Raw genomic sequence first — 7,821 nt, 5'->3', positions numbered from 1 at the left:
GAGATCAGCCCTGGGATTTCTTTGGAAGGAATGATGCTAAAGCTGAAGCTCCAGTACTTTGGCCACCTGATGCGAAGAGTTGACTCATTGGAAAAGACTCTGATGCTGGGAGGGATTGGGGGCAGAAGGAGAAGGGGATGACAGGATGAGATGGCTGGATGGCATCACGGACTCGATGAATGTGAGTCTGAGTGAACTCCGGGAGATGGTGATGGACAGGGAGGCCTGTCGTGCTGCGATTCATGGGGTCGCAAAGAGTCGGACACGACTGAGCGACTGACCTGAACTGAACTGAACTGTACGCTTATAGTTTTGAAATGGTAATTGAGGATGCTCTCATTGAGCTATATCACATTAAAAAGGTACAGAATTGACTACGAATTATGGAGTGTAGATTTAAATTTATTTTAATTTATATATTTATAAATTTTATTTATTTATTTTCGCTGTGCTGAGTATTTGCTGCTTTTCTCTGTTTGTGGTGAGCGTGGGGCTTCTCTCTCGTTGCAGTGCACAGGCTTCTCATTTCAGTGGCTTCTTTTGTAGCAGAACATGAGGCTCCAGGGTGTGTGGGCTTCAGTAGTTGTGGTTTCTGGGCTCTTAGAGCACAGGCTCAATAGTTGTGGCACACGGGGCTAGTTGTTCCACGGCATGCGGGATCTTCCCGGACCAGTGACTGAAGCACTGCCAGGTAGGTTCCTTACCCCTGAGCCACCAGGGACGCCCGAATGTTTGTTTTTATGCAGCATGTGTGTGTGTTTTAAGGGGAGTGAAATCAGTTTAAAACAAAGATTACCATGATTAAAATAGAAATATATTAAGAAATGAGTGTAAAAGCAAGTGGAGTCTGGCCTAAAGAAAAATGTAATAGTTAAGAAAACAGACGGTGTATTGATTTTTCTCTGCAAGAATTGGTGCGTGATTTTTTTTTTTCTGAAAACTTTCTGTCAAAGGTCAAGCTTAAATTCTACTGGAGGTGATGAGCAGATCATGAAAATCCAAAAGCGCACACAAAAAGAACTTAATAAACACATACTTTAAAAATATATTCAGTTCAGCTCAGTCGTTCAGTCGTGTCCGACTCTTTGCGACCCCATGAATCGCAGCACGCCAGGCCTCCCTGTCCATCACCAACTCCCAGACTTCACTCGGACTCATGTCCATCGAGTCAGTGATGTTTATTTTTTTGGCTGCATCAGGTCTAAGCTGCAGCGTGTGGGATATTTTGTTGCAGCTCGCAGGCTCTTCTGCGTAAGCTCCTCTGCTTATGGTGTGCAGGCTCCAGAGCCCATGTGCTCCCCAGCTGTGGAGCGTGGGCTCAGTTGTTGTTCAGTGGCTCAGTCCTGTCCTGCTCTTTCAGACCCCATGGACTGCAGCATGCCAGGCTTCCCTGTCCATCACCATCTCTCAGAGCTTGCTCAAACTCATGTCCTTTGAATCAGTTATGCCATCCAATGATTTCATCCTCTGTCATCCCCTTTTCCTCCTGCTTCAAGCTTTCCCAGCATCAAGGTCTTTTTCAATGAGCTGGCTCTTCGCACCAGGTGGCCAAAGTGTTGGAGCTTCAGCATCAGTCCTTCCAGTGAATATTCAGCATTGATTTCCTTTAGGATTGACTGGTTTGATCTCCTTGAAGTCCAAGGGCCTCTCAAGAGTCTTCTCCAGAACCACGGTTCAAAAGCATCCATTCTTAGACACTCAGCCTTCTTTATGGTCCAACTCTGACATGCGTACATGACTACTGAAAAACCACAGTTTTGACTTAATGGACCTTTGTCAGCAATTTGTCTCTGCTTTTTAATATGCTGTTTAGTTTTGTCATAGTTTTGCTTCCAAGCAGTAAGTGTCTTTTAATTTCATGGCTGAAGTCACCATCTGCAGTAATTTGGAGCCCCCAAAATAACGTCTGTCATTGTTTTCATTGTTTCCCCATCTATTTGCCATGGAGTGATGGGACCGGATGCCATGATCTTAGTTTTTTGAATGTTGAGTTTTAAGCCAGGTTCTTCACTCTCCTCTTTTTCCTTCATCAACAGGCTGTTTAGTTCCTCTTCACTTTCTGCCATAGGGTGATCTGCATATCTGAGATTATTGATATTTCTCCCAGGAGTCTTGACTCCAGCTTGTGATTCAGCAGCCTGGCATTTCACATGATGTACTCTGCATATAAGTTAAATATGCAGAGAGACATATACAGCTTTGATTTACTCTTTCCCAATCTGGAATCAGTCTGTTGTTCCATGTCTGGTTCTAACTGTTGCTTCCTGACCTGCATACACATTTCTCAGGAGGCAGGTCAGGTGGTCTGGTATTCCCATCACTTGAAGAATTTTCCAGTTTGTTGTGACCCACACAGTCAAAGGCCTTAGGATAGACAATGAAGCAGAAGTAGATGTTTTCTTGAAATTCTCTTGTTTTTTATATGACCCAGTAGATATTGGCAATTTGACCTCTGATTCCTTTGTCTTTTCTAAGTCCAGCTTGAACATCTGGAAGTACTGAGTTCATGTTCTGTTGAAGCCCTTGGAGAATTTTGAGCATTGCTTTGCTAGCATGTGAAATGGGTGCAGTTATGTGGTAGTTTGAACATTCTCTGGCACTGGCTTTCTTTGAGATTGGAATGAAAACTGACCTTTTCCAGTCTTGTGGCCACTCTGAATTTTTTAAATTTGCTGACATATTGAGTACAGCACTTTAACAGCATCATCTTTTAGGATTTGAAATAGCTCAGCTGGAATTCTTTTACCTCCACTAGCTCAGTAGTTGCCCCAAAGCATGTGGGATCCTAGTTCCCATGCCAGGGATTAAACTGGTTTCCCCTGTATTGGAAGGCAGATTCTTAACCACTGGACCACCAGGGAAGTCCCCCCATAACAAATAATTTTAAAATTGTATTCTACATCAAATTGTAGCATGAATATCCCGTTTAAAACAAAATCCAGCTTTCGGCTTTTGGCTTGGAGGCGGCAAAGGTGCAACTTTCTTCGGTCCTTCGGAATCCGGGTTCATCCGACACCAGCTGCCTCCACCATGCCGCCTAAATTCAACCCCAACGAGATCAAAGTCGTGTATCTGAGGTGCACCGGTGAGGAAATCGGTGCCACGTCTGCCCTGGCCCCCAAGATCAGCCCTCTGGGTCTGTCTCCAAAAACGGTCAGTGATGACATCGCCAAGGCAACTGGTGATTGGAAGGGTCTGAGGGTTGCAGTGAAACTGACCATTCAGAACAGACAAGCCCAGACTGAGATGGTACCTTCTGCTTCTGCCCTGATCAAAGCCCTCAAGGAACCACCAAGGGACAGAAAGAAGCAGAAAAACATTAAGCACAGTGGAAACATCACTTTTGATGAGATCTGATGAGATCGTCAACATTGCCTGGCAGATGTCGCATCAGTCTCTAGCTAGAGAAGTTTCTGGAACCATTAAAGAGATCCTTGGGACCGCCCAGTCTGTGGGCTGCAATGTTGATGGCCGCCACCCTCATGACATCATAGATGATATCAACAGTGGCGCAGTGGAGCACCCCACTAGTTAAGAACTGCAAAGGAAAAAGAAAAATAAAGGATCATTTGACAACCAAAAAAAAAAAAAGCGAAAACAAAATCCAGAAGAATAACTTTAAACTCCTTATTATAAATTCCCCCCAAATTTTATCATCAGCAGTTATTGCTTAGTGCATCTCTTCACAAGTATCACAGATTTCTTCTTTAATTAGCTAATTGCAGCATCCAAAAAGTTCTAATGCAAGCTGTTGTGTTTAAGTGGGTCCAAATAATGCTGGGTTCCTGAATCTACCATTTACAAATCTTGTAATAGTAGATAAGCTAGTGAGTCTCTATTTTTCCCAATCCTCCCATGTACAGAATATTGGCATTAGTATGTAGAGTTATTCTGAGGTTTGAATGCAATTCCTCATGTAAAGTATGTGAAACATTGGGATAATAAAGCACAACACTAATGAATTTATTAGGTCATTCAATGAAATCTAATTGTCTAGATGCTATTGACAATGAGCCTGAATTTATTTAACAATGACCCCCAGAAAAACCCTGCTACAGTGATAAAGTGACCTTTGATGGGCACATTTCTTGAGAGAAGGAGGGACAGTCTTTGTAGGGTAATAGCTTAAGAGTAATCCACAGCTAAAGAGAAGTCGAATAACACTGTGAAGGAAAGAATTGTGGGGACCAAGAGAGGAGTGAAATGCACTTGGTAATAGTAAAATGTAGTCATTAGAAGACATTTATTTGCATATTTATTCACTGTATTTTAATATACCTTGTTTAACTGTAAGTTAATTTTAGCAATAGCTGTGTTTAACAATTGAATCAGCAGAGTTTTGAAAATTCAGTAGTACAGTTGACTTTCCTGAGTTGGTACAATTGCCTTTTGCAAACCACTGAGGGACACTGATTGTGAAAATGCACGGGTGATATTTGCACAGGTGCTTTGTTATCTCAAAACAGGCATTACAATCAAAGTTCTAGTCACCAAATGTCTGGCAAAAAATATCTGCCTATTATCACACTATCTAGAAACCGGAGTCTAAGACTCATCTTCATCATTCCCTGACAATAAAAATAATGTGTAAATTCTTCTGGATTATGCGTTCATACATTCCCTGAACAGAAAATATGTCTATAAAATAACCGTTTACTTGTAATCATTGTTATCTATTGTAGGCTACACTTGATTTATTACGATAATCTGAATTTTTGTGGGGTTTTATTTTCCTATGACATATTATGTATAGCATTAGAATTCAGAAAATAAATTCATTGATGTGTATAAACATGATTTTTTCCATTCTAAAACTAAGACTTCATTAACTTTAATAATCTCTGTTTTCATCCTTCTAAAAGCAATGTTACAATACAACAGCAAATGACCTTTCATTATATCTCAAGTGAAGGAATCTGTACATTTTTTTTATACTTCTGTATATTAAATACAAAAATAAAATAAACATGCTTTTTTCAATAAGTCAGTTGGTTATCCAGTAAATATTTAATGAGCAGTTAAGTGTGCTTGTTAACTTATTCCAGGTATGAATAAAATAGAGCACATCTTTGCATTCATTTCGGGGCTTGTCCTTCATTTCATGTTGATTCATTTATGTTTGTTCTTTGAAAAGAAGAGGATTGCAAGTGAAATGGAGAAGGTATTTTAAAGTGATGAAGGAAGGACCTTAGGAAAGATAACATTTGAGTTGATGCTGAAGTAAAATAAGAAACTGTGTCATGCACATATCTAGGGGCGGGACTATCTGGAAGAGAATTCCAGGCAGAGATAGCAGAAAGTGTCGAAGCCCTGAGGCAGAAGCTTGTTTGGGGAATTCAAAGGACAGAGGGAAGTGAAGAAAGCTGCATGCGTGCCCAAGACGCTTCAGTCATGTCTGACTCTTTGCAACCCCGTGGACTACAGCCCACCAGGCTTCTCTGACCATGAGATTCTCTAGGCAAAAATACTGGACTGGGTTATCATGCCCTCCTCCAGGAGGTCTTCATGACCCAGGGATCAAACCAGAGTCTCATGCATCTCCTTCATTGGCAGACAGGCTCTTTACCACTAGCGCCACCTGGAAAGCAAGCTGGAGCAGAGTACATTGAGAACAATAAATGGAAAAGAAAACAGAATCACGGACTGAATCAATAATTGCTAAGCCCTGTTAGGATATATCACAATATTAAAACCGAAACAGGGAAATTATGACCCCCAATTGCCCCTTTATAAAAAATATATATGAGAAATAACTTTCAAATAAAATTATTATTAATAATATAATAATACAAATGAACAGGAATGAACATAGTATTATTCCTGTTAAATTAACCTGCATCTTCTGTGTACAGTTTTGTTATAATAACCTTTCTTTGGAGAAATTTGCTTCATTAATTCATTTATTTACTGAGTATTTATATGCATTATTTTAGTGTCAGGCTCTTTTTTAGGAGTAAGAAATAAGAAGTGTAATGAAAAATTTCCTTTTCTCAATGTTTTTTACCCTCTATATTCAATTTTATACTTGAAAATATCAAAGACATTTTTATATTCACTCACTATTCTAGCTCTCTAACACACTTTTGATTCATCATTTTATATGCAATTCTTTTAAAATACTGTATCTAAAACTTTAGAATTTTCATGATTATGATTATATGTTTCAACATATGTGGTTGAAATTATAATAGACTTATTTAAATATTGCTTATCTGTAGTTTAAAACATTATTATGAATAAAACTCGAAGTTCAGCTGTAGGAATATTTCCATGTAAAACAACCTGAAGATAGTATGCCATGGACTCATTTGGGATACTTGGAGCTGCAAGTAATAGAAACCTCTGCTCAAAGTGTCTTAAACAGTAGGAATCTTCATTAATTCTTTTTTATCCTGAACTAGAAGCTAGAGTTAGGCAATTCTAGGCAATTTAAAGGCTCAACAAGTCAGAATGCTACTGAAATTTATATTATACAAATTTGTACTCTTTTTCTCTGATGGCCTAAGGATTCTTTTTGTCCTCTATGTATCATGTCTTTGACCAATGTAAAGAGAGAAGCAATTCTCAACGCATGTTTCACCTCCTCATGCCTCTTTCGCTTTTGAACTGATATGAAAACCTCCATCAGGTCTCAGTAGAAATTTGTCACTGGCAAAGGAGGACAGAGTTCCTCATTTTGGACATCCATGATTCAGGATCTAGTGTGGGGACAAAGGCTCATTTTACCTAACAAATTATTTGCCTAATGTAATTTTTTAAAAATAAATTTTTGATTCTGTTTAAAAGGAAGGTGAGATTGGGGAAAATTGCTATTGAGTGGGCAAACAATATCTGTCACTTTATGTTCCTCAGTTTATTTGAACTGATAAATCTTTCATGCAATAGCAAAGATAAATCTGTGAACTAGATTAAGATAAATGAGTACAGCTCCAAAGAAACTATTACTAATTGGATTCTAAAATTGACTGTTACTTAAGTTGCATTCAAAGTAATAATTTAGTAAATTGTGAAATTATATCATGTTAAATCTATACTGCTTCTAAGCATACACTTTGTTAATTTTTATCTAAATTGTTTAGTATAATTTCTGTATCTTTCCATTATAACTAATTTCTAAAATCTAGTATTATTTTTAAAATCTTATGTGATCATTATTTTAAGTGATTAGGAATTGACCTTTCTAGCTAGTTAGTCACTTCCAGAGGATTTTTCAGAATGAGTGACAAGAAATTTAAGTTAGTACTGGATATTATTCACCAATATTTCAATCATTATTATTAATTACCTGAAAACCACCTCAAGAATTTTTGTAAACTGTCAGCCATCTCCATGAACAACGTATATGTGTATAAATTACGCACGTTTTCTGCAGTGAACACTCTCTATAAAATCCATTTAAGCACCCCTTAATTCTACAAGCCTCAGGGATTTCCCGGGTGGTGCAGTGGTAAGGAATCTGCTTGCCAATGCAGGAGACGTGTGCTTGATCCCTGAGTCAGTAACATCCTCTGGAGGAGGAAATGGCAACCCACTCTAGTATTCTTACCTGGAAAATTACACAGAGAGAGGAGCCTGACAGTCTACAGCCCGTGGGGTTGCAAAGAATTGGACATGACAGCGATTGAACACACACACAAGATAGGAATTCTGATTTAAATTACTATTTTAAAAATCATCTTTTATAAAAAAAAATCATCCATTAAAATCACACATTAAATTCTTTTATGGATAAGACAGTCTTTTCAAAAATCCTCCCCCAAACAATCTCCAATTAAGATTCCTATTCATTATATAAGATGCTACTGATTTAATAATTTTTTA

The 7,821-nt window shown here is 38.5% G+C and overlaps 1 pseudogene; it reads left to right on the top strand.

Moving 5' to 3' along the window:
- Positions 1 to 3,015: 3,015 nt before the first annotated feature.
- LOC138439684 (large ribosomal subunit protein uL11-like) lies at positions 3,016 to 3,545 on the top strand (annotated as a pseudogene).
- Positions 3,546 to 7,821: the final 4,276 nt, after the last annotated feature.

The sequence above is a fragment of the Ovis canadensis genome, chromosome 4, assembly GCF_042477335.2.
Source record: "Ovis canadensis isolate MfBH-ARS-UI-01 breed Bighorn chromosome 4, ARS-UI_OviCan_v2, whole genome shotgun sequence".
Classification (NCBI taxonomy): Eukaryota; Metazoa; Chordata; class Mammalia; order Artiodactyla; family Bovidae; genus Ovis; species Ovis canadensis.
This window is presented reverse-complemented; position numbering and strand designations above follow the sequence as displayed.